General features: G+C 36.6%; 1 protein-coding gene across 1 annotated transcript in view; it reads left to right on the top strand.

Moving 5' to 3' along the window:
• aff2 (AF4/FMR2 family, member 2) overlaps positions 1 to 25,251 on the top strand; it is a 227,105-nt gene that overhangs the window by 22,851 nt on the left and 179,003 nt on the right. The window lies entirely within an intron of this gene.

Here is a 25,251-nt window from a genome sequence, read left to right as displayed (position 1 = left end):
ACATAAAATGCATTTTTGAAATCAAAAGTCTGCGGAACAATGATTATTTATGCCGTGTCCCTCCACAGTAACTCCCATTAAAATGATATCCTTGTTAATTACATGAACCGAATGCAGAATTTATTTTACAAACCAGAGAAGGGATTTTGTAGTCTGTGTGCATGATGCCTTTAAAATTACAAATCAGGGGCTCAGCCAATTTTCTGGAGTAAGAGAGCAGATTTTAAACAATTCCTTAACATGAGTTCAGTTAAAAGCTGGATTGACTTGCACATTTAATTTGAATCTCAACAGGGTCCCATGAGGAATCAATAGAAAGGTTTATTTGCAGCGTTTCACAGCTGACATTGATGGGAGACACCACTTGCATTGTTTTTTTCTGAATGCTTTCTGCTAACAAGCTCTTTATCTAGTTTGGTCACTAGCTAAAATATGCAATTCGTGAAGATGCTCAGCTGAAGTCTAAATCCGGACTTCTTTAGCTTGCCGCCTGGTCGAGTTTTCAGAGCTGTATCCATTACTGTCATCTTCCGAAAGCCTTGACAACACACACAAAAAAGAGCCTAGCTTTGTATCAAATATTTACCCTCAACAAAAGCTCAACAAGAGAGTCAGCTTCACCTTAAATTCCAGCTCATAAACATGACAAGTTGTGCTCAATTGAAGTCTTTGTGGCTGCATGTTGACAATGATCATGTAAAATGGAAATAAAAGCAGGAATATTTAAATACGCCGTGCAAATCGCTCGCTTCTAGGGGGAAATAAAAGAGAAGCAAAAAAAAAGAAAAACAGAACAAGTGAACAAATAATGTTTCCAGACACACTCAAAGGATGAACTGTCACACTTGTTTGGCTTTGGAAAAAGCCTCCCTATTCAAAAAGAGATTTTCTGATCTACAAAACACAAGTGTTCGGCATGCATAATGCATAATGGCCGATGGGGGGGATGGGGGGTGTGGAGAGCACTCACTTCAATAAGAGAATCAAACAGATGATGGGGTCTACAGTCAGACCTTTGTGGTCAATAGAGGACCTATTAGAGGTAGGCTTGTCCCTACAGAGCAATGCAGACCGCTGTGAGAAGACATTGTTAATTGACGGCATTACATTTTTTTTGGTGGTGGGGGTGGTTGTGCCTCATTGTGCCTCAACCACAGATTATTTTAACCATGATACCCTTCTGAGCCAAAAGAAAAGCAGGTGCATTTGGGTTTATTCTCCCTGCTTCTTGGATTATTTCATTCTGTTAATAAAAGATTGCTTGCAATTAGATTCTCCCCTTAACTTCTACTTACATAACCCCAACCATAACGTAATAAACGTTTTAAAAAAAACGGTATAAACGTTATAGTGAAATATTTTCTGTTTAGTATACCATCATGCCTCCAAGCTCTAGTCTGGCTACAGACTAATGTCTCTGTGGTCACAAAGTCACTATCTAAGTACGTCGTCTATATTTATGTAGACCACATTTAAGTATGTATAACAAATTAAACTGTGGTCCGGCCAGAGATAAAATGTCATACAATTAATTAATAGAGCGCATAATGTCCGCTATCTGCTTCAAACGTCTTGTAGAGGTCATGTGGGAACACGTTCTCCGTTTCGTTCCTGTAATGCACGTAACCCTGGTCCAGCGCTCCAAGACCCAGTGCCAGCCAGGTGTCTCGTGCAGCTGTGGACAAGGCTCTGCTCGCTCTCCGCTCGGCTCTTTCCCCCTCGCCTGACTTCATCTCGGGTCTGTATGGGCGTGCAGCTGTTCCATTCGGCGGAATGGCGGTCCAACCGCAGGCTATAAATAGGGTAGGACAGAACATGTCAACAAACATTAAACCTGCTGGATTGTGAGAGTTTGAGGGGAGTTTGGTGAGAAGCGGTTGGCTCGTATTGAGTTCGCTGGCAGGATGTTGACGTTCCTTTTCCCCAGTATGGCAGGAGAATGTTAGAGCTGCTTGTTTAGCTCTAAGTCAATGTGAAAGATTTGAGACCGTGTTAGATGTTTCCAAAGCGTTCTTATACTTTTAACATCCTGAAATATCTAAAGATTTGCTTGGTGGAGTTCCATAGCTGTAATAAAAGTCACCTTGATGACTTTGTCAGCTCTGTGCTCATTTGAGCTCCTCCGTGTCCTGGGGAAATGAGACCCAGCTGGAAAGGTGACTGAGCAAGAGGGGTACAAACTTTTTTCCTCCCAGGCTGCCATAATTACAATCACTTTGGTGAATCTACTCAGCATGTTATCCTACAAATTAAGGTAGAACAGTATTACCTCTCTTTAAAAAAAAAAAATTAAAAAAAATTCTTAACATTGTCTTTCTTTGTTCTTGTGATTTATGCTTCAAAATGAGGTCATTCTGCTTCTTAGCTTTCCATTTTTTTTTGTTATCGACGTTACAGCCTTTATCTTTAGAAGCTTGCCCTAAATATGATACTTTTGCAACATACAATGGCTCTGTTCCAAATCCAAGTGAACTGTCTATTTTCTACATAAGCAGCTGCCTTCTAAGGGGCCGTTCACATGGAAAACGTTTTTTGCATTTCATTGCATTGATTTTACGTTGTTATTTTCTATGTAAACATGCACAAGGTTTTTTATATATTTTTTTTTTTTTTTATTGAATACCACCTTTTGATACTTTTTGCTATTTACTTAATTATATTATACATTTTCCCATTGCTGGAAGACAATCCGGACAAGACCGGACTGATGCTCAAGTTTGAAGCTGACTTGTTGTCTCACAAATGACTTTGTAGGCAGCGTTTGAGCATGAAGGTACCTCACAAAACTGACTTCACGAAACTAAAACGAATATAGAAGCGGATATTTAATTACTACAATTGTGATTTCTCACTAGAAATGACATCAAAAGTGGAAAACGTTGGTCAAAAACTTACATTTACACGCAAGCTGACCACCAAACTCAACTTCCAGATTCCATCTTTCTTTCTTTTTTTAGCTCAACTGACATAGAATGGAATGCATAGGATTGTGAGATATCAAAGAGCCAAATCCAAGTGAAGCTAACATTGGATTTGGACATTCCTTTATGCCTTCCTACCTTGCAGTGCATCCTCCGAAGGCAGCATTTGGACGCAAGCCATATTTTCTATGCCTAGTTGAGACCAGCTCATTTGAATCCGAATCCAAATGCTCCAGTTAATATGTTCTTGAATTCGGACTTGAGTCAGAGTCCGGTCTTGTCTGGACTTGAATACTACAACACTGTTTTGTCCACTGTATTGGACGCATTTTTTCCGCTCTGCTCACTCACTGCAATGTATTTTGGGATTGCTCTAGAACAGGGTTCCTCAAATCCAGTCCTGAAGGGTCACTGCCTTGCAGAGTTTAGTTCCAACCCTAATCAAACACTCCTGAAGTAGCTAGTCAAGGGCTGAATCCGAAATCGCCCCCTATACTCTCAAATAGGGCGTTATTTGAGGGGACAGCCATTTGTAGTGGTGTCCGAAACCATAGTGGACGTTATTGAGTGCACTCATTCAATCCCACATTGCACCGCAATAACGAGTGTACAACCGACGTTTTCATTCACTCCTTCAAGTGAACAGTGAACTAACGTAGGGAATAGTGAATGAGGGTTTAAAGGGAGATTTCGAATTCAGCCTAGGTCTTTAGATTTACCAGAAAATCGCAGGTAGGGGAGTTCAATCTTGGTTTGACCTAAACTGTGCAGGACAGTGGCCCTCCAGGGCTGGATTTGAGTAACGCTGCTCTAGAATGTTATCCCAGTATTTGGTAAAAAAAAAAAAAAAAAAACATATTACAAACCTTATAGGACAATATAATGTTGCCTATCTTTTGGAACACCTTTGTGTTGGAAAATAATCCTATGCTACCTATGTAGGGAGCTCACTATGTTTTGGATGGTAACTGTTCATAGTAAATATTCATAGTAAATATAATTTTGCTTTGATTAGAGGAGCTTGTCGGTTGTACACCATATAATTACAGAAGTGTGTTATTATCAGCAGGGGAGAAAAAGCACATGCTGTGATTATCTCACAGAAATCAAATTCCAGATATCCGTAGCCGGTATAATCAGACCGAAGCCTTTTCAATGTCCTCTACAGCCAATTAATTACAAGCGGACCCCTCGAGCTCCTGAGGCCTAAACCTTTGTCACTGTGTGAGTGCGAGTGTGTGTTCATGAGTTAAAAGAGCTCCAGCGCTCCGGACTCTGGCATATTTCCTCATTAGACCCTCTGGAGACAGAATGACCTTTGACCTATTGGCTTAGTGACGGATGCTGCAGTGCCGCTGGTTGTCAGCTGGCTGGCAGTGTGTCTGCTCTGACCTGCCCATTCGACACCTCGCTCACATCCATTCCAGCATCACGGGGCATTTTTCAGTGTCTGGATGGCAGGGCCTCAAAGACTGACCATTCTCTGGAGGGTTCAAGTCTTGGATCTGATTATATTCATGTAATTTTATTTAACGCTGCCGTGTATATCGGATTTCCTTACGGATGAACTGTGACAATTGGAACTGATGTAACTTGATCTGATGCCAAGTGCAATCCATCTAGCTGAGAAATGACCCAGGGTTATTTATGGAGTGGTTGCTGGATGACATGTAAATGTGCACTTTACAATAATATCTGCCATTTTGCCGTGACAAATCGATGTGCTGTAGAAGATACACTGTGGAAGTGTGTGTTGGATAGTTTATGCTCAGAAAGAGGATTCTGGGATTAGCAGCTTTGTGGTGCTCTGTTCATTCATCAGAAATTCCTGTTCAAAACCAAGAGGGAATTTTTGGAAAGCAGTCACAGTGAAAGAATTCAAGGAGGAATGTTGTAATGCGCCTGCCTTTATTGTGAGAGTCGCGTGTTTAAAATGATATGGCATTTTAGTCAACAGATAGTGGGGTTATTTTAATTTTGTTTGAAATGTCGTTTGGCATTCTTACAGACCAGCAACGAGGCTGGAAACACGAGTTGATGTTTTTAGATTTCAATGATCAGATCAGACATTTTTGAATTACTACATAACTAAGTAATAGGAGAATTGTGGAGCTGAAGGGAATTGTTTTCAACCAGATCTCTTTTTATTTTTATTGGCCTCTTCTATTTTGGGTTCACTACAAGTTGAAGATTATGTCATATACTGTTGATTATTATCGAAATACATTTCGACCTGTCCCTAACAGAACTATTTACATTAATGTACACTACCGTTTGTGGTCAGTAATATTAATATATTTTTTTTAAGAATTAATACTTAGCAAGAAAGTATTAAATCAATCAAAAGTGACATTTATAATGTTACAAAATATTTTTTGTTTATTTTAACTTTTCTTCACCAAAGAATCCAGAAAAAAACTATTCAGCAGCAATAATTTTTATCACTGATTATAACGTTTCTTGAGCATCAAATCAGCATATTAGAATGATTTCTGAAGGATCATGTGACACTGAAGACTGAAGTAATGATGCTGAAAATGCAGCTTTACCATCACAATAATAATTTACATCAAAATATAAAACAGTTATTTTAAATGTTTTTACTGTATTTACTGTATTTGCTGGACTTCTTTAAAAACTTGCTGAATGCTGATCCCAAACTTTTGAATAGTTGCACAGTGGAAGTCAATAACGGACGTCAAATTTGTTCTTCCATTCAAAAATGCTATTTGAGCTTTAAAGTTGTTTAAATCATAATTGTTGTACGTTAAGCAGATATATGTTTAGATTAGATTAGATTAGATTAGATTCAACTTTATTGTCATTACACAAGTACAGGTACAAGGCAACAAAATGCAGTTTAGGTCTAACCAGAAGTGCAATAGCAGCAAGTGCAGGATATACACAGTGGTTCCATAAGTGCAGAACATGGATATGTACTGAATAAATATAGAGTTAAATACTATTATAAACAGAATTTTACAGATAGATTTGTCCGATGAATATAATATAGGCTACAGATAACTATTACTGTGAACAGAATTTACAGCTAGATATGTACTGAATATAATATACAGATGGCTATTATACTATAAACAGAATTTTTACAGATAGATATGTACAGTGAACATAATATACAAATGGTTATTATTACTATAAACAGAGTATACAGGTGAATATGTACTATGAATATATATACAGATGGCTATTACTATAAACAGATTTTTTACAGATAGATATGTACAGTGAACATAATATACAGATGGTTATTACTATAAACAGAGTATACAGGTGAATATGTACTATGAATATATATACAGATGGCTGTTACTATAAACAGAATGTGAGCATAATATATAGATGGCTATTACTATAAACAGAGTTTTACAGATAGATATATGTAATAAGTTAGGCTAAGATGAGCAGTATAACAATGGAATTAAAGTAGTGCAAATAAATGTCTGATAATGCATTGCAGGCATAAATCTTGTGGTGTGTATATAATAGTATTGTGTGAAAGTTACCATATTTACCATGCCAGAAGTTGAAAATTGGCTCTAACTTTGCACAATATCATTAGTCTCAGGTTAACACGTGTAGTATTTAATTGAAAACAGTGTTTATTTGAGCATTTATCTGCTCCGTATTTATGCCATATAGACTTGTATTATATGTACTGTAAATTAGTTTATTGCTTGTTTGTACAAACTCAAGGAAAAGTCATCATCGTTTTCTGTGGCATCTTTGACTTGTATTGAACTTTCTGTAATTCATCTTGAATGAAGTTCAACAAAGGCAGAGCAGTATCTATACATTTTCAAATCAAAGAGTTTCTTTAATGTCAAGGAATTTCTTACTCTGAGAAGTATGTTCAAAATAAAACGGCTTAAAATGATCAAGAATGATAAATAGAAGGATTTATGTTTATTAGCCAATATTTGTTTATGAGAATCTCAGAAGGGATTCTAAAATGAATCATTTCACCAGAACGCCTCTCCTGCATGTCTCATTTTTGAGTGATTAAATCAATTTCTTGTGAAGGGAAAGTGTTTTGTCTTCTGTCTTTGAAGGTTTGTCTGACTGCACTCATCAGCATGCGGAGCAGCGGTTGATGGGTTAACCCTTAGTGTGCTGGCAGCGGTGTGATTGGATACAACTCCAGCACTCTCTCTCTCTCTCTCTCTCTCTCTCTGTCCTTGGGGGCCTCCACCCCCACCCCACCCCCCCCTCATCACCATGTCTGGGCCTAGAGCCCGTTTCTATGGTAACCTCAGGAAGAGTTAATGCAGCAGGAGACTGAAATTGTATTATCTTCTTTTTTTTTTTCCTTCTCCTTCTTCATCTTTTTATTTTATTATTTATTTATTTTTGGGGGGTGGGAACTAGGTGGATTGGTGGTGGGAAGGAGGAAGATTGGTTCACACAAAATTTCTCTTGGGGTGGGGGGTAGTTTTGATGTTTTGGGTTATATATATATATATTATTTTACCCAAAACATCAAAACTACCCCCCACCCCAAAATAAATTTTGTGTGAACCAATCTTCCTCCTATATGTGTTTATATATATATATATATATATATATATATATATATATATATATATATATATATATATATATATATATATATTTTATATAATTTTTTTGTCAAAACTAAAAATAATAATAATAATAAAAACTATATATATAACTATATGTATATGTATACACACCTCTTGGTGGGCAGTTTTGAGTTTTTGGGTGAAACGAGATATATTTCATTTGTCAAGGTTCCAGCCAATATATTAAGATAATGTTTGTGGTATCGTCGACTGAAAAGACCCATATCAACACATTTCACATGCAAAAACTGTATAGTGACGCTTCCCTCAAAACATTGGCAGAAAAGCACGATTTATCTTTCCACCTTCACCTGTTATTGCTTCCTTGACTATCTCACCGTTATCCATGTGCACTCCATCACCCTCCCTCCATTTCCTGTTTGACACTTTAGCTCCATTGAGGGCTTGTTTGCTTTGCTCCAACCACTTGTCTCACTTCATGTTCCTGCCCATTCCCTGACAGTGATGAGTGCAGGTCCGAGGGCTACACTCAAGACCACCGGATTTTGCGTGAAATCCACATATCAACCATATTGTAATCCCACCGTCCGCTTGTGACGAACGTACTGGAGAAATGTCTGTTTTAGCAACCGGAAAATTAATAGAGGCTCTGAATGCAAGCTAGACGAGAGGAGGCTAGATATTACACACCAGATCGGAGTTTGAATTTAGACACGCATCTGTGCACATTGACTTATAAAGCTGGTTTAATGACTATTTGGTACAGGGTGCTATATTCATATTGTACATGCATGGGTTATTAATGTCTCATTGAGTCATTTAGAAACTGTTTAATCAAAAACAACATCTAATGTTTTATTTGTATGTCTGTTCTGTTAAAAATGCTATTAGGGAACAAGTCTTGAATTTGATGATTGGATTTGCCCGTGTTATATGTGAAAGGAGCACTTTTAATTTTTGCTTAAAAAATAATAATAAAACAGAAACATTATGTTATTAAAGTTCAACCACAAAAGCACACACATTCACCCTGTCAATATATATTGGGTTATATATATGTGTCAGTTCAGACAAAAGCAATGCAGTGAAATATCAGCAAAACATCAGTTAAAATGCAATTATATTCAAAAGATTTGGGTCAGTAAGTTTTATTTTAATTACAAAGGATTATACATATATATATGTGTAATCCTTTGTCATTTATAAATGCATCCTTGCTGATTTCTTTAAAATAAAACTTACTGACCCAAATCTTTTGAATATAATTAAATTTTAACTGATGTTTTGCTGATATTTCACTGCATTGCTTTTGTCTGAACTGACACACACACACACACACACGCACGCACGCACCCACGCACGCACACACACAGACACGCACGCACACACACACACACACACACACACACACACACACACCCACACACACACAGACACGCACGCACACACACACACACACACACACACACACACACACACACACACACACACACACACACACACACACACACACACACACACACACACACACACACACACACACACACACACACACACACACACACACACACACACACACACACACACACACACACACAGACAAGCTCACAGTTTTGTGGCAAGCTCTTTGTGGCGTATTATCAGTTCCTGTGCAGTTAAAGTTGGAAGGTCTCACCCTTTATTCTAATCTCATTTTTGTCTTCACTTTCCCTCCCGATAAAACAGTTGTTGGTTGTGTTTCCATCTTATCTTATCGTTCTGCTCTGTACACTCTTTTTCTCTCCCTATGGGAGTTTTTTTTTTTTTATAGAATGAGTGTTTTATTATTTAGTGTGTTCACAGGGACGGCCTCTTGTTGCTGGTTAAAATGTATATATGTATATATAGGCCTAATGCATAAATAAATAATCATTGTTCTCTTTTTGCAGCTCTGTGTGAGGGGAGCGATTTCATTGCAAATAGCAGTAGAAGGCTTAAAGTATTATTTAATTATATATTTATTTTTGTATTCTGGAGACACAAAGTAGCTTTAGCTGGGTGGCAAAAAAACACACACACAAAAAAACTGAATTCAGTAGTGAGTCAAAAGTGTAAATGAATGCAAGTTTCCCAAAGAAAAATTACCCTTGGGTGGTGTTTTGTGGTTTAATTGCCTATTCACAAGCACATCCACCATGTCTGAGCAACCTAGATAAGCAGACAAAACTCACAGTCAGGCAAAATTATTGCTATATTTGTAGTTAGTTGGCTAATAAGGCAACTAATGATGAAATTGTGCCAACACGTATTACATTTGCCTTGTTTTTGTTGTGTGTGTGCGTGGGTGTGTGTGTGTGTGTGTGTGTGTGTGTGTGTGTGTGTGTGTGTGTGTGTGTGTGTGTGTGTGTGTGCGTGCGTGTGTGCGTGTGTGTGTGTGTGTGTGTGTGTGTGTGTGTGTGTGTGTGTGTGTGTGTGGTTCAGGTAAATGCCCAGAAAGATAACAATATCTGAAATCCTTTTTTTCCATGAGGAAAACAGCTTATAAATCATTAAATCATGTTGTTCGAAAATGTGAAAATGCAGAAAGTTTTCTGTGATTGTTAGGTTTAGGGGTAGGGTTCGTGTAAGGGAATATAACATACAGTTTGTACGGTATAGCAATGATTATGTCAATGGAATGTCCCCATAAAAAATGGAAACCTGTTTCCGCAGATAAATCGGTGTATTAACTCAAATATTCCTTAAACTCAACAGTAAGATTGGGTTACACTGTATTTAAAGGTGTCCTTGGGTTGCATGTAATTACGCATAATTTACTGTTCATCATATTGTAAATACATGTAATGTGGAACAAGGACAGTCAAATTAAGTGTTGTAACGATTGTTGTAAGAATGCACTGATAATAATGGCTCTTAAATATGTGCAGATATTATCATGTTTGCAGTTCTTTTTGCCCTCACTTTATCAAAGGCGCAACTAAACGTGTGCGTCAGATCTCTGGAAATGTACAGAATAGGATGCTAGTGGGCCAAGAAAGCCACAATTATATTTTATTGTGTTTTTCAGGTCCTGTTAAACTGTGTTTGTATCTTCTTTGAGTATATAAGCCCCTTAATGCTGCAGTAAAGTCATATCAGTCTCTTGATTGATCATTTTATGTTAATGTAATGAAATTGCAGTAACCCTAATGCCCAAACATTTATTACTTTAAGTTTAAAAAAATAAAAATAAATGTTTGTTGTTGTTGTTATTGCTGGTGGTGAATAAAACGATCTGAATAAAACCACTCACTTAAGATTTCATTTCTGCCAGCACTACTGGGGGAAATAAATGAAAAATAATCCAAGCAGTTTATCCAATGTCATGAATAATGCACCTCTGTGTGAAAGGTTTCACATTCGCCCGCTCATATGGCTTGCTTTATGTACCAGCCTTCATTGTCTTTGCCAATAGGGGAGCGTGAGCCAAAAAATCAAAAAAGCGTTCATGCCAAATGAATCCAATGTGGCTCCACTGAGCACTTTTTTTTTTTCCCGTTCTTTTTTTTTTTTGTCTGCCTGGCTCAAAAAGTCGACTTCAAACTCCCAGCGGTGACACATAATTTCCTCTTCAACAGCTTTCCTTACCCCATGTGGTGGACATTACCCTCTAAGACTGACAAGTTCTCCAGTTTCCAACAAACTCTCCTGCTCTGTGTGTGACGCCAGATGACTGTTATTAGGACCCCTCTGTAGTATGAACACAGAACTCTCAAAGGTCACCGGAAAAAAAAATCACGTAGAATAAAAGACAAAGGGCGAGAGAAACAAGAGTTGGCTCCCAACAAGGCATGTGCTATTAGCACAATAAAACAATACTGTTAAGCGGCCTCTGAAAATAATTGCAGATCTGTGTTTTTATTTGCTAAGGCTCCTGGGTAATAAACTTGGTAACATATAGTGCTAGCAGTAAAAATTCGTTTGGCCACATGTGGAAAAGAGAGAGTGTGCTGTCCTATTGACCATTTTTATTTGGAGATGAAGGGATGGGAACATAGTCCTGCTAGAGTCATTATTATAAAACAAAGGGTATTGGATTTATATTTGATCCCTTTGTTTTCAAGAGATGGACTGATTATGTGGTCTAAAAAGGGACTCATTAAAAATGAAAGTAGTTCATCCAATAATGAAAACTCTGTCTGATGTCGTTATAAACACATATGACTTTCTTTATTCCGTCGAACACAGCATTTCCTTTTCTTATAATAAAAGTGAATCGTGGCTGGGGCTGTTATGGACAAAATGTACCAGAAATATATCATAAAAGTGGTCCATGTGACTTATAAAGTACAGATAATAAAAAAAAAAGAAAATAAAACAAATGGCATTGAAACAACTGCATTTTCACAGGCTGTGTGTTCCATCAAAACCATTTGCCCTGTACTCTTCTTTTCCTTTCAAAAACATTCAAACCATATGAAAGAAAATTAAATGCTTTGTTGCCCGTGTTTTTACAGCAGGAGCTCAACAGCTGTAGCCGTCCTTTGAGTAGATGTTGAGAATGAAAAGACAAATGAGAGTATTTTGCTGCCTAATAACAAACCGTGTACAGGAAAACCACAGCTACTTAAAGATCTCTTCATGGCAACAATGAAGTTGAATGATATACGGCTTAGCAAAATGTCCCTCTCCTGAGTCTTTTGTTCTTGACGTGCGCTGTCGCCGTTCCTCTTGTGGCAAGCAGAAGCGGAGATGGCCGTATACATGAAAATGTATTTAGAATAAAAATACAAAATACCTCAGTTGAAATGTATCAACAAAAAAAAAAGAAAAAAAAGTAATGTGTGGAAAAAATTATTTAAGCTCAAATATAGTATTTAGCATTTTGAAACTACACAAAATACATGTGAAATAGGCCTTTCAGACTATTAGGTTAAAATCTACCTGGATCTATTCTGAATGCAAGCTGGTTTATTACTGTCACTTTAAGAGCTAAAGCACAGATCCAATATATTGATACACATCTGATTCTCCCAAATGTTTACCTTCACTCAAGACAAACCGACTTTCTGTTTGTGAATAGGCTACTCAGGTTTTGACATACTTTTGTATCTGACCATTTAGCCGCACACAGAAAGATGCCTGTCAGTGTGTGAATACTAAATTTCAGTTCTCTTTGGTGGCATATTGCACTTGTAATAACTCTTTTTAACATCAAGCTTATCCCGCTTTTTAATACTCATTCGTCCATGTTTCTTTATCGCTCTAATGTGTCAACAACGCCTGCCCACTAATAGCTTGCATGCATGAGAGATGTGAATGAGTTCAATCAATTCACACTTTATGTCATCATCACAATATTCATGGATTTCATCAGGTCCCTTTCCACAGGTGTATAAAATCAAGCACCTAGATTATGAATGCAGACTGCATTGTGCTTGATTAATACACCTGTGGAAAGGGACCGGATGAAATCCATGAATAGGCTATATCATCATATCACCCAGTCCTAGCAAACAGTAATGCTTAAACATTTGACTAGCCAGTTGATAAAACCAACAACTGATTAACTATCGAGACTGACTGGCTAACACTATTTTTCCCTGGCCAGTGCTTTTTTATTCCTTCATGTTAACTGAAAGCAAATCGGAATGATGTTCCGTTTTAACTTTTTTTCAAGCTGCAGCTCACATGCATGATAGTTTGGGTAAAGGGGCCTGGACTTGTTGATAAAGAAAATCAGCAGCCTAATAAACAGGTTGACTGGCACAAAGTATTTTAAAAATGCAGAAATACTGAACTTAAATGCATTTAAATACAAACTACATTTGATTTTTTTAAAATACAAAATATATATATTTTTTAAATACGTTAAAATACATCTGAAATACTGCCCATCCCTGGTGACAAGCACAGTCACTGACTCTTTTCTTTTCATCAATGAGGTGACTGGAGAGACATTATCTGAAGATTAGTGACACTATCAAATTTTGGCACAGGGAGCCCTTGGGGTCAAAGGACTTGGCAGGCCGTTAGCTGCTCACAGGCAGAACCGGGGTCCGTAGCCGTAACTTACCACAGAACCGTGACCTTTAAGCACCGCTGGCCCGAGAGGAGCGGAGCTTTATCAGAGCCACTCTCCGGGACTATCTGTTGACACGGCCTATCTGATCCAATAATCCTTCGCCAATCATCTCCCCTTTTCCCTCTTGCCTTGCATATGCCTCTATACGCAAGCTTCTTCTTCCGTCCTGGCAGCTTTGTCATATTTCTTCTTTTTTTTTTTACGCTGTTGGGTCACCTGAATGACTAGTTGACTAATTGTTAAAAAATTCTCTGTTCAGAATCAGCTGAACCCAATCGGATTTGTGTTTATGGGTGTTTACATAAGACACGTTCTTGCTTTGAAAGGCATTGCTTTCAAAATCAGCTCGAGAAATGGTCCCTGTGCATTTTTAAAAGTTAACTTGAGATAACTTGATGTCTGTCTGTCTGTAACCAATGAGCTCACTACTCAACCTTCCAATACTTGGTCAACATTTGCTGTAGCGGTTTGCATCACGCTTTCAGAAACCCTCCACCTTCATAAATCTGCTGCGGGTAATTCATATTGTACAGCAGCAGCAAGTCTTACTTGCTCACAGAAGTGTTAAATATACAGTAGTCAACATTTGAAGTGGATCAAAACCTTTCATCAAACTTACAGTATACATGAATTTTGAACAATACCCGTTCTTGTCTTAGGACAATATATGTTATATCTATATTTGCAAGGATTTGTTGTTAAACCGATATAGCAATTTTGGATTTATTTTATAATTATTCTAGATAGAGAGAGATGGAGAGAGTAGACTGTAATACATCTGCGTGAGAGGGCTTAAAGTGTTTGACATATTAGATAGGGGTTTAACACCTTTCCCAAGGGAGCAGTACCGCATATTAGCTCAGTCCATTCGAATTAGAATTGATCCATTTGTGGGTATTCAGGGTCACTGCACCTTTCCGGACATGTTTAGGAACCTGGTTATTTCACACTGATTGAAGTGCTTCCATCGGCCTCTCCTGCTATTATTGCTCGAATTAGCCATTCAAACCCACAGCTTGCTGCTTTGCCCTCTGAGAATACGAACATTTTGCCCCCCATTTCAAAGAATCAAACCCTTGTGAAGTAGCGTTTGTGATTATACAGATCTGACTTGAGATTTCAAAGTCCTGGACTTGTCTTTATTCAAGATGTCTCCTTAAATCAGTTAATTAACGTGAGATAAACCCCAATCCTTTAATTAAAAGCTAATTCCTTTTTATTAATACAGACTTAAGTGCTTGAGGAAACAAAACTGTATTTGTCATTCCTTCAAGTATAAAGGATCTCTAAAAATATTTTCTTTTTAGGTTTATTATTGTCTTGGTGAAGCAAAAGTACCGCATTGCATACCGTTGGTAAGCCGTGAGCGAATGCCATTTTCTGCCTATCGAAATCTGTCTGTTTGAAAATTCAACAGCAGGCTTGATGGCTCGAAGGACAGGATTGTGCGTGAGAGTGGAGTTGAGGATTTTACCATTTGTTCTGGCAGAGGTTTCAGGATCAAATGCATTCCGGTCGCTTCAGAGAACACCAGTGCCCTAGTCAAACATGATATATTCTTTCTGCCGGGATTTTTTTCAGAATATAATAAGAGGTTTTTTTATTGCCAACCCACATGGTTTTAATTGTGGCCAGGCAGGTCAGTCAGAGGAAACGCTTCGACAGGTGGAAAAAACTGCGGCTGCACCCCGAACACTGTAATCTGATGGTATTACCTCTTAAAAACACAAGTCAGGACACATTTCGACATCAAGTTGTCAGTTTTAGCATGAACAATGAGCCGGATTGTGTTTTAGCCTTTGAATATTTTGCTGTCAAACCATTTTATGCCAAAACAACTAATTTAAAACCTACTTAAAACAGTTTTATTTATATCTGCTTGCATTTTTTTGGGGGGCTAAAAATCTCACTTTGAATTGAACGCCAATTATATATTCTGCTTCAATCCAGTGTAGAGTGAGACTTCGGGGTTTGCGACTGAATGCATGCCAGAGAGGAAGCGTTTGTACAATGTCATCTTAAACGCATTGATTGAGGCCGACAGCTCAACTTTTATAGACTAATTTAGAGCGTGTACTCTGGGTTTCTTCTCATTAAAACAATTCTTTGTGTTCTTAGACACGTTTGGAATGTTTTTCCACCCAAAATAAATGTCATGTGCTTCACAGCCCGTTCAACAGTCTCACCTCACTCGAAGGCCTTTTGTAAACGGTGTATACACAAATTTACTGAAAATCTCAATTGGCTGTCCGTCTGTTGAAAGACATTGGAAGTGTTCTCAAACACAGCCGGGGGTAAGTGCTTCTGGGCTGCATTGATCTTTAATTTCGGAAATAAGTAAAGACAAGACTAAAGTCTCTTTATCAACAAAATACATTGATTTAAATTGAATTGCGCCAAATCCACTGTCAAATTAATTTCTAGAAGCATTTATGCTTGTGCACTCTCTTAAAAAATATTAATTAATAATACCCAATTATATATAATATACATATTAATACCTAATTAATTGTTCATTTGGTATGCAGAAGATGGACTAAAGAAAAAGGCCTAAAGCATTGTGGGAAAGTCCCCCTGTGGTGAAAATCAAGCTTTTAATGTTGTTTATATGTCTATGTGGTGTTTTTAATATGCTTTAAGACAAACCATGTGCAAATTCATCATATGTCAACACCACTGCTGAGTATTTTCTCCTTAAAACTGCAGTTAACCAAAGACAGTCTCAAAAACACGGTTTGAAATCGCTGGTGTTTCTGACGTCACAAACTACCTTGTAACCAATCAGGTCAACATGTGATCGTCAACCAGTGGATCTCTGAGTGGAGGCGGGGCTAATTTGCATATTCATAGAACCACCTATACTAAATGAGGCAAGGGTGTAGTAGAGTTACATTCAAGCTATTTTAAGGCATGAAGAATTTGTTTCTTGGAAAAAATGCTTAAATATGTTATTTTGGTGATCAAACATGAGTTTTAAGGGATACACTTATTGACTACAGGGGGACTTTAACTCTTTCCCCGCCATTGCCAAAAATTTCCATCATTTATAAGACAACGCTTGCCCGCCACTGACAGAATTTTTCAGCTTTCCGTGTTTTCACTGTTATCCGGTAGGAGGTGCTATTAGGCATATTCTGAAAGAGTACAAAATCTTCAGATCAGAAGACATGTAAAGAATAAGCAGAAACAAGCGATATCATATGATTCAAATTTTAAATAACGCGAACATCAACATTAAACAGCATATAAATCAAACTACCTAACGTTACTGAATGAGATGTCGACCCAGGACAAGGTATAGGACTCTGAAGCTTTGGGGGTGTTGATGGACTCGATTCACTCTATGTTTTGATCATCACTCTGAATCCCACCCAGACTTTTTCGCTCGAAATGCTGCTTTGTTAATGAAACTTGCCCACATTCATGTGTTGATAAAAAAAAAATAAAAAAAAATAAAAATACATTATTTGCAGTACACTTTAAAATATGTATTTTTTGTAGTTGGAAATAAAAACATATATATTATTGGAGTCGATGTTACAAGAAAATACTATTTCAGGCTTTCCACTACAAAATTTCACATTTAATTGAATGCGTTACTTGCCCTTTCTTTGTAATTATTTGTAAAAAAAAAAATACTTCTGTAGTTCTGTCGTTCTACTCAAAGTGCTCAGCATAATCTTTCCTCAAATTCATCTAATGAATGAAGAAATCGTGTGTAACAGAACCTTGCGGAGGCGATTCACACCGCAGTGACGTCACTTGAACATAAACCAGGATTTAGGGAATGTCCATTTCCAGGCCCCTGTGTCCCTCAATCAGGGTCGATACGGTCCCGCTGCCATTAGCAGTATTTCCACAGATCTTCCAATCATTTTTCCTCATTTCAGTAATTGTGTTGTATTTGGCATATTAGAGTGTAATTCTAGCCTAATCCAACAGACACTTCACAATAACACTTGTGTACGAGAGTGCGGGCGAATTTTGATTAGAATACAAGAATCTCTCTTTCCAAAGTAAATACGGGTTAAAGCGCCCCTCATAATTGTAGCTTTTGAAGTCCATTAATGCTAATGTAATAAATAAACATGCCTCATTTGATCTCATCATTGGTGGAAGCGCTCGGGTGCGGGTCTTGCCATGGATATGTTGTAATCCGTGTGATTATGCTCATGGCGGGCGTCACACTGACACCAGGAGTGAAAAATGGATGGAGCTTCTTGGCATATTTATGTGAAGGGACGGTAGACTGGAGACTAATAAGGGAGAGGCGGGGGCCCCTGCTGATGTGTGATCCTCCTGCGGTGCTCGGCCCCTCTAGGGGGACGTCTCTTTAGAGGACATGGGGAGAGAGAGGGAGTGAGAGAACGGCTGGCACGCTGCCCTCGGAAACCTCACTGCTATCTTCTCTTCAAAGGCACTGATTACCCAGCTCTCCCTCTTCATGTAAACGCTCTCTCACGCATTCGGCCTGGGAAATGATGCATTTCACGGGAACAGGGAATGGGGAAGAGTTTCGTGAGAATGCGATACAACATACGCACAGAGGAAGTTTAAAATCTTGCTGGTGATTCAACTTAGTTTCATTTATATAAAAGATCATTTTGGCAACATTTCAAGTTTGGTGTTTTAAGACACTAAACCTATTTCAGTATTTGGATGAAACGGATGCAAACAAATGCCAGTTAATTAGTCTGTGAATTACAATGTCTTAGATTAGGCAACAACAACATAATTAATGCTGGACGGTGTGACTAAAACCTTATTATTTTTGGTGGTTTAACATTTCTCATATATAATCGGTCAGTTTGTGTTTATTAAGTTACAAAGACAAAGAGAAAATAATGAAAGAAGATAAAATTCCTCTCAAAATGTTATATATATATATATATATATATATATATATAAGTAATATTATAAAACACAGAAGCAGTCCTCCATTGGTTGACACATTTCTACTGTCTCACAGTTTATAAACGGCCAGTCCTAGATGTAATCATTATCAAATTAATTTGACAGTAATATATCGGTAATAAGTCTTTTATCCCTGTTTTACCGGTTGGGATTTCCATGAGTCTGAGCCACTGCTATGGAATGAACATCATTAAACTGTAAATGAGAGGAAGGCGTGCTAAAATGCTTTTGACTGCTACTATTTTTCTATGGTCGATCATTCGATCATCATTGATTGATGAGATGGTGCCGGTATTGTCTTGTTTCTATCTGTCAGAGGAAGATATTTTGTATAATTTCTGGAGTTGTGATGCGTGTAATAACTGAACTGTATACCGTACCACCTCCGGCTTCTGGACTTTTATTGGCCACTCTTCATTTTCGCTTAGTTTCTGTATTATTTATCTCATTTCTGTTGCTGTTTACTGATGCTAATTCCATATATACCTGCAAATCCTCATTTAGCATCATCTGACATTAGCGGGTTGAGTGTGAGGAGACAGGAATAAAACTTTCACACCCCAGAATTCACAGATTAGCCTGCAACCCACAGGTGCCATTACCATGTGAACCGATCGAAAAGTGTTAGTTACTCAGAAGTGGATCATGCATATAGAAAACAAATGTTTTTGAACTCAGTTTGTTATCACCCTTATATACTGTATATAGTTAGAGGACGCAATTTGACAGGTCCTTTGCATGCAATCTGCAAGCAATCACATCATTACCACATGGCACAAGCTGATTGGCTTCTGCTGATCCTGCAGCCAATGGGGTTGCTTGCTCAACATTTAAATAGTCTGGTTTAGTGTTTGCTGTAAGCTAGTCCTGCAGTGCGTTCCTCTGAACCCCTCCACCTCCCCCAGCTCCACCTGCCTAGATCTGCTACGGTATTTATGTATGTCTATTTATGAAGCTGCAGCATATATTACACTCTCACAGCAGCGCGTCTGTGTATCTATCAGCATGACATATTCAATTACATACTAAAGCTATTCCGAGTGTTGTCTTGATTGAAGTGTAGTGTAATGCTATAGATAACTTTCTTTTAGGATCCAAATTTCCACATAATATATTAAAAGAAAAGGGGGAAAAAATCATCTGAATGATGCAATCTTATATGTTGGTTCACATTTCTTTAGTTAATTGATTATGGTATTTTTTTTTATTTAAATTCCACTTCAACTATATGTCTGGCCCACATCAAATACTTCTTTTTTTTTTTGTAATTGAAATTATTCTTTTACCATGTCTAGCCTACATCAAATAATTACATCAACAATGTGATGAAATGAAATTTGAGGCAATGTAATGATTCCTGCTACTGCAAGCAATCAGGGACATTCTTCACTCGTGTGAATTGCGAGGGTCCCAGAAGTTCATTATTTTTGAAGTTAATTTGAAATTTGTGCTTGCTTTATTTTTGCCCACGTAACAGAAATGGGGATGGAAGGGCCTGGGGTTTCATTTCCGTGCTCTGTGTGCTGGAATCAGAGATCAAAGACACTCGTCTTTCTTAACCTATACGACTGTCCCTCTCTCCTGCTCTCTCTCTCCCTCTCTCCTACTACCTCATTCTCTCCGTTTCTGTCTACACATCCAGACTTTCCTTTCCTTTGTGTCTTACATACAAATCCGATGACTTTGATTATTTTTGTGGACTATACATTTGCAATTGTTAATCGTTTGTGTGTATATATATATATATATATATATATATATATATATATTATTATTATTATTATTTTTCCACTAAATTATGCGATCTGAAGGGTTTTGAGCGCTATCTCCCATCTCACTGAAATGTCATCAAAATGGATGAAAAAAGTTCCTGCTCTTTATATTTAGAACATAAGTCTATGATATGAGTTATCACACAAGCAAGAATGATATATTTGCATGACTTATAACTATATTCAGAGTTTTATTCATATATATTTAGTTACAGCTATATATTCAAATTTGCATTTATATATTCAGAGTTATAACAATATATTCAGGATTTATTAATATATATTCAGTTATAGCTATATATTCACATTTACATTCAGAGTTATAACTATATATTCAGACTTATAACTATATATTCAGGATATATATATATATATATATATATATATATATATATATATATATATATATATATATATATATATATATGCCAATTTAACTTTGTATTACAGTAATGAGACAAAAACTCAGGCTGAATAAGTAAAATTTTCTAATATTTTAAACATTTACAGCCTTGTAGAATAAGCATTTTCTTTCCTTTCTTTTTTTTACTTTTACAATTTTACTAGCCACACTGTTAGATATCATATTGGCATCCGCTATTAAAAAGGCCAACCGCTTATTACCATACATACATTTAGAGCTGTAAATAATTGAGGACTTTTTTTATAAAAAAAATAAAACAAATGCAATAAAAAATGTATGTGTTTTATCTTGCCCCTTGAATAAATGAGCATATCAAATACTTAATTTGATTTATTTATTTTTTATATTGATTGACAGTCCCAGTAAAGACTATCATAAATATACAAATAATCGCAGTAATGAACTGAGCCAGAAGTGTCTCTGCTGATTGTAGCTCTATAAAAAAAAAATTATATATATATATATATTTTTTTTTTTTTTTTTTTTCATCAAGTGATAAAACTTTAGCAGCAGTGAACAACACAAACAGAGGAAAAGTATTGTATGACTCCTCTGCCGGAGCAACTCCAACTCGACTAGACACGTGTGGAAGAATATGGCTTATGAAGTCATTGCGGTTGTCTAGACGTGACTAAAACCACATTTGTTTTCAGCAGCTCTGACAGACGTGTTTATTTACATGTGGGGACGCCAACGTCCGTCTCAGCAAAACGGAGGTGAAAACCTCCACCCACCAGAGAGACAACATACATTTCATCTTGAGAACGCTGCCAGGAAAACATTTGAGCTGCGTTTTGTGCTTGTACGTGACATATGGAACACAGAAACCAGGACCTTAGCCAAGAGATGACATAGAAGATCCCAGAAAAAGTATTATTTTCTGAAAGGAGAGGTCTTCTGTTTTAAACACTTCGACATGGGTGAATCTCAGGAAGTTTCCAGGTTATATTTCGCTCCAAAAAGCAAAATACATAAATCTCATTCTTTTATCATTCTTTTTCACATTACAATGTGAAGAGGACACTCCCGTTCAGAGGTCTCTTATACTCACCAAGGCTGCATTTATTTGTTCTAAAATATAGTCCAATTTGTAAAATTATGAAATAGTATTACATTTTAAAATAATTGTTGAATATATTTTAAAATGTAATTTATTCCTGTGATGCAAAGCTGAATTTCCAACAATACTCTAGTCTTCAGTGTCACATGATCCTTCAGAACCTAATGATGAAACTATAATCATAAAAATAAAAAGTAAATTAAACAGAGCATACAGTAAATTAACAAATGTTTTTACAGTTTTTTTTCGATTGCTAAACGACAGTGAGCACAACTGGAGCTACGTGTGCAAAACTCTAACTACAGTCTGCACTACCAACAGTCACCTGAGCTAAACAGTTCACATCACCTGCAAAACTCACTCCAAGCAACACAACTCTTAAAACATGGCTCAAAACAGGCTCAGTGCAGCCAAACACTACACACAACCCTCACTGAGATAACACACACTGTCACTCAGAACACACTGAGAGGAAAAACACTAGCATCAAACACCAATACAGAAAATACTAACTTTTCATCTTTACAGTTTGAACAATTTCAGTGACTTCATACAAAATAATATTTTCTTCAAAGAAAAGAGTGACATTCTTTCACATGATTTATTGAAATTTTTAGAACATAACAATTCTTTAAGGTAAATGAAAATTAGCAGTTTGCTTCAATAGTCTGTAGTAATTTACGGAATTACAGTAATGAGAAAAAAAGGTAGAAACTAAAAGTACATAGGCCTACTGTAATTCGAACAAATAATTGAGGGGCTAATCCTGCCTCTCTCTAGCATCAGGCCACAGGTTTTCATCAACATCACATCTAATGTTCTCTCTTGCCATGAGAACCTTCTGGGAGTGCCTTATCCATCCCTGGCAGTCCTCTGGACTTGTGTCCTCACATCCGGCACGCATCCGCCCTCTCCCTGCTATCTATCAATCTATCTATCTATCTATCTATCTATCTATCTATCTATCTATCTATCTATCTATCTATCTATCGATCTATCTATCTATCTATCTATCTATCTATCTATCTATCTATCTATCTATCTATCTATCTATCTATCTATCTATCTATCTATCTATCTATCTATCTATCTATCTATCTATCTATCTATCTATCTATCTATCGATCGATCGATCGATCGATCGATCGATCTATCTATCTATAAATGTGTGTGTGTTCACTAACAAGTCTAAAACAATACTTTTTTGCAGTCATCAGTGTTTGAAAGGCACAAGGCTGAAATCTATTCTGTTTTGAATGTGTGGTTCACAGTTTTGACAGCAGTGTGTTAGCATTTGAACAAAGTGCTGTACATCCACAGTGTTGTGCAGGTTGTGGTTAAAGTCATGGGATAAGTGTGTAGAGTTTTGAAAACTGTGTTCAAGCAATGAAAAACGAAAAACGAGTTTGGTCCACATGAACTGCTGCTGTGCAGACTGTTGTTAGAGTTTTGCACATGTGACTCCAGTTGTGCCCACTGTCGTTTAGCAATCGAAAAAAACTGTAATTGTGATGGTTCTCTTTCTGAAAATATTTAGTATAAACTCTCAATGTTACAATTCAAAAGTTTGGGGTCATTGAAATTTTTATATATTCTTGAGTCTCTTTGAAATATTTTTGCAATTTAAAATAACTGTTTTCTACTTGAACATATATTAAAATATAATTTATTCATGCGATGCAAAGCTGAATTTTCAGCATCATTACTCCAGTCTTCAGTGTCACATGATCCTTCAGAAATCAGTCTAATATGATGATTCGACGCTCAAAAAACATTATCAATGTTGAAAACAGTTGTGCTGCTTCATATTTTTTTGGAAATCGTGATGAACAGAAATATTTTTTAACTTTATATATGTTTTTACTGTCACATTTGATCAGTTTAATGCATCCATGCTGAATACATTCTTAAAAAAATAAACAAATAAAAATACTGATTTACATTTTTGAACAGTATATATAAATGTTCTTCTCACCCACACTGATAGCCACACTATTCCTGTTAAACCACAGTTTTACTCATTGGAAACATTGAAAGTAATTACGTCTCCAGTGCAGTCAATGTAATTTGCAGTCTATCAGTGACAAATTCATTGACATGCAGAGTTGAACAGAGCATGATTAAAGACAAGCTATTGGACCCTGACATCTCTTCAGACAGATTCGCTTTGAAATTATGCAGCAATTAACAGCTTTCGGACAGAAAGCGACGCCAGGTCGATGATTGGAACTTGTTGTTTGGTGTTTAGCTGTTTTTGTGTCTGAAAAACACACAGCCTCTGAGGAAAAGGTTCAGAACCAACGGCTGATTAACGAATGCCGAGACCAGTTCAAAGGAATGGAAAATTAAAGTGTAAAGATTTCAAAAAAATCTGTTCTGTCTGTGTTCATGTTTTCATCTTTGATGCCTACGATTCTTACAGCTGTGTTTGAGCCAGCTAGTTTTCACATTTCGTTTTTGTAACCCATCTCAGCTCTATCAATATATTAGCAAACACCATCACACACCTGCAGGTTATGGGTGTGTGGGGAAAAAAGACCAAATAAATATCTACAAAAAACATAAAAACTCCCGCACACTATCAGTACTTGCAAAGGAGTATCAAAATTGTATTAGCAACGTTTCGGTCTCACGACCTTCATCATGCGACCTTCATCAGACATGCCGTTGCTAATACAATTTTGATACTCATTTGCAAGTATTGATAGTGTGCGAGAGCTTCTTGTTTTTTGTAGCTGTATCAATATAAAATTAATCATAAAAAAATAGTTTTGGCTCGGTCAGACAAAGAAGACACGTCAAACGGATAACTGAAATTGACTGCTACAGTTCTATATATGATTCCAATTCAATTTCAATTTGTGTCCATCACAATATACATATGTTATTATTATTATTGTATATGATTTCTGAAGGATCATGTGAGACTGAGTGAGACTCACTCACGTGAGTAATGATGCTGAAGATTCAGCTTTGCCATAAATTACATTTTAAAATATGTCAAAACAGAAAACAGTTTTTTGAAATGGCAATAATACTTCACATTTCACATTTATTAATACATTGTTGTCTCATTACTGTAATGCAAAGATAAATTGGCATATATAAACACACACCGTACCGTATTACACCGTACCTAGTTACCGTATTACGGTAACTAGACCATTATATCTATATTTATAAATATATAATATTATATAGAAATTTAAAAAAAAATATAGAAATATAGTTTGTCTCATTACTGTAATGCAAAATTAAATTGACATACAAAAAATACATATATATACTGTATGTATATATATATATATATATATATATATATATATATGACTATGTCTATATATAATTAATTATTGTTATTTAAAAAAAAAAATCTTATTATTTTTTAAATAATATTATTAGTTCTTAAAAAATAGTCTTAATTTTTTTCATGAACGAAACCTTATATCTCTCTATCTTTTTTATGAAATATGACCCAGGCGTTTCTTGACGAGTTTTCTAAGTGTTGAATCTCCTCCTGGTGTGTTTAGTGTAGGTTATCAGACAGATGTCAGA

This window comes from Leuciscus leuciscus, assembly GCF_965113295.1.
Source record: "Leuciscus leuciscus genome assembly, chromosome: 8".
Taxonomy (NCBI): domain Eukaryota; kingdom Metazoa; phylum Chordata; class Actinopteri; order Cypriniformes; family Leuciscidae; genus Leuciscus; species Leuciscus leuciscus.
Note: the sequence above shows the minus strand (reverse complement) of the source record. Positions and strands in the feature narration are given on the sequence as shown.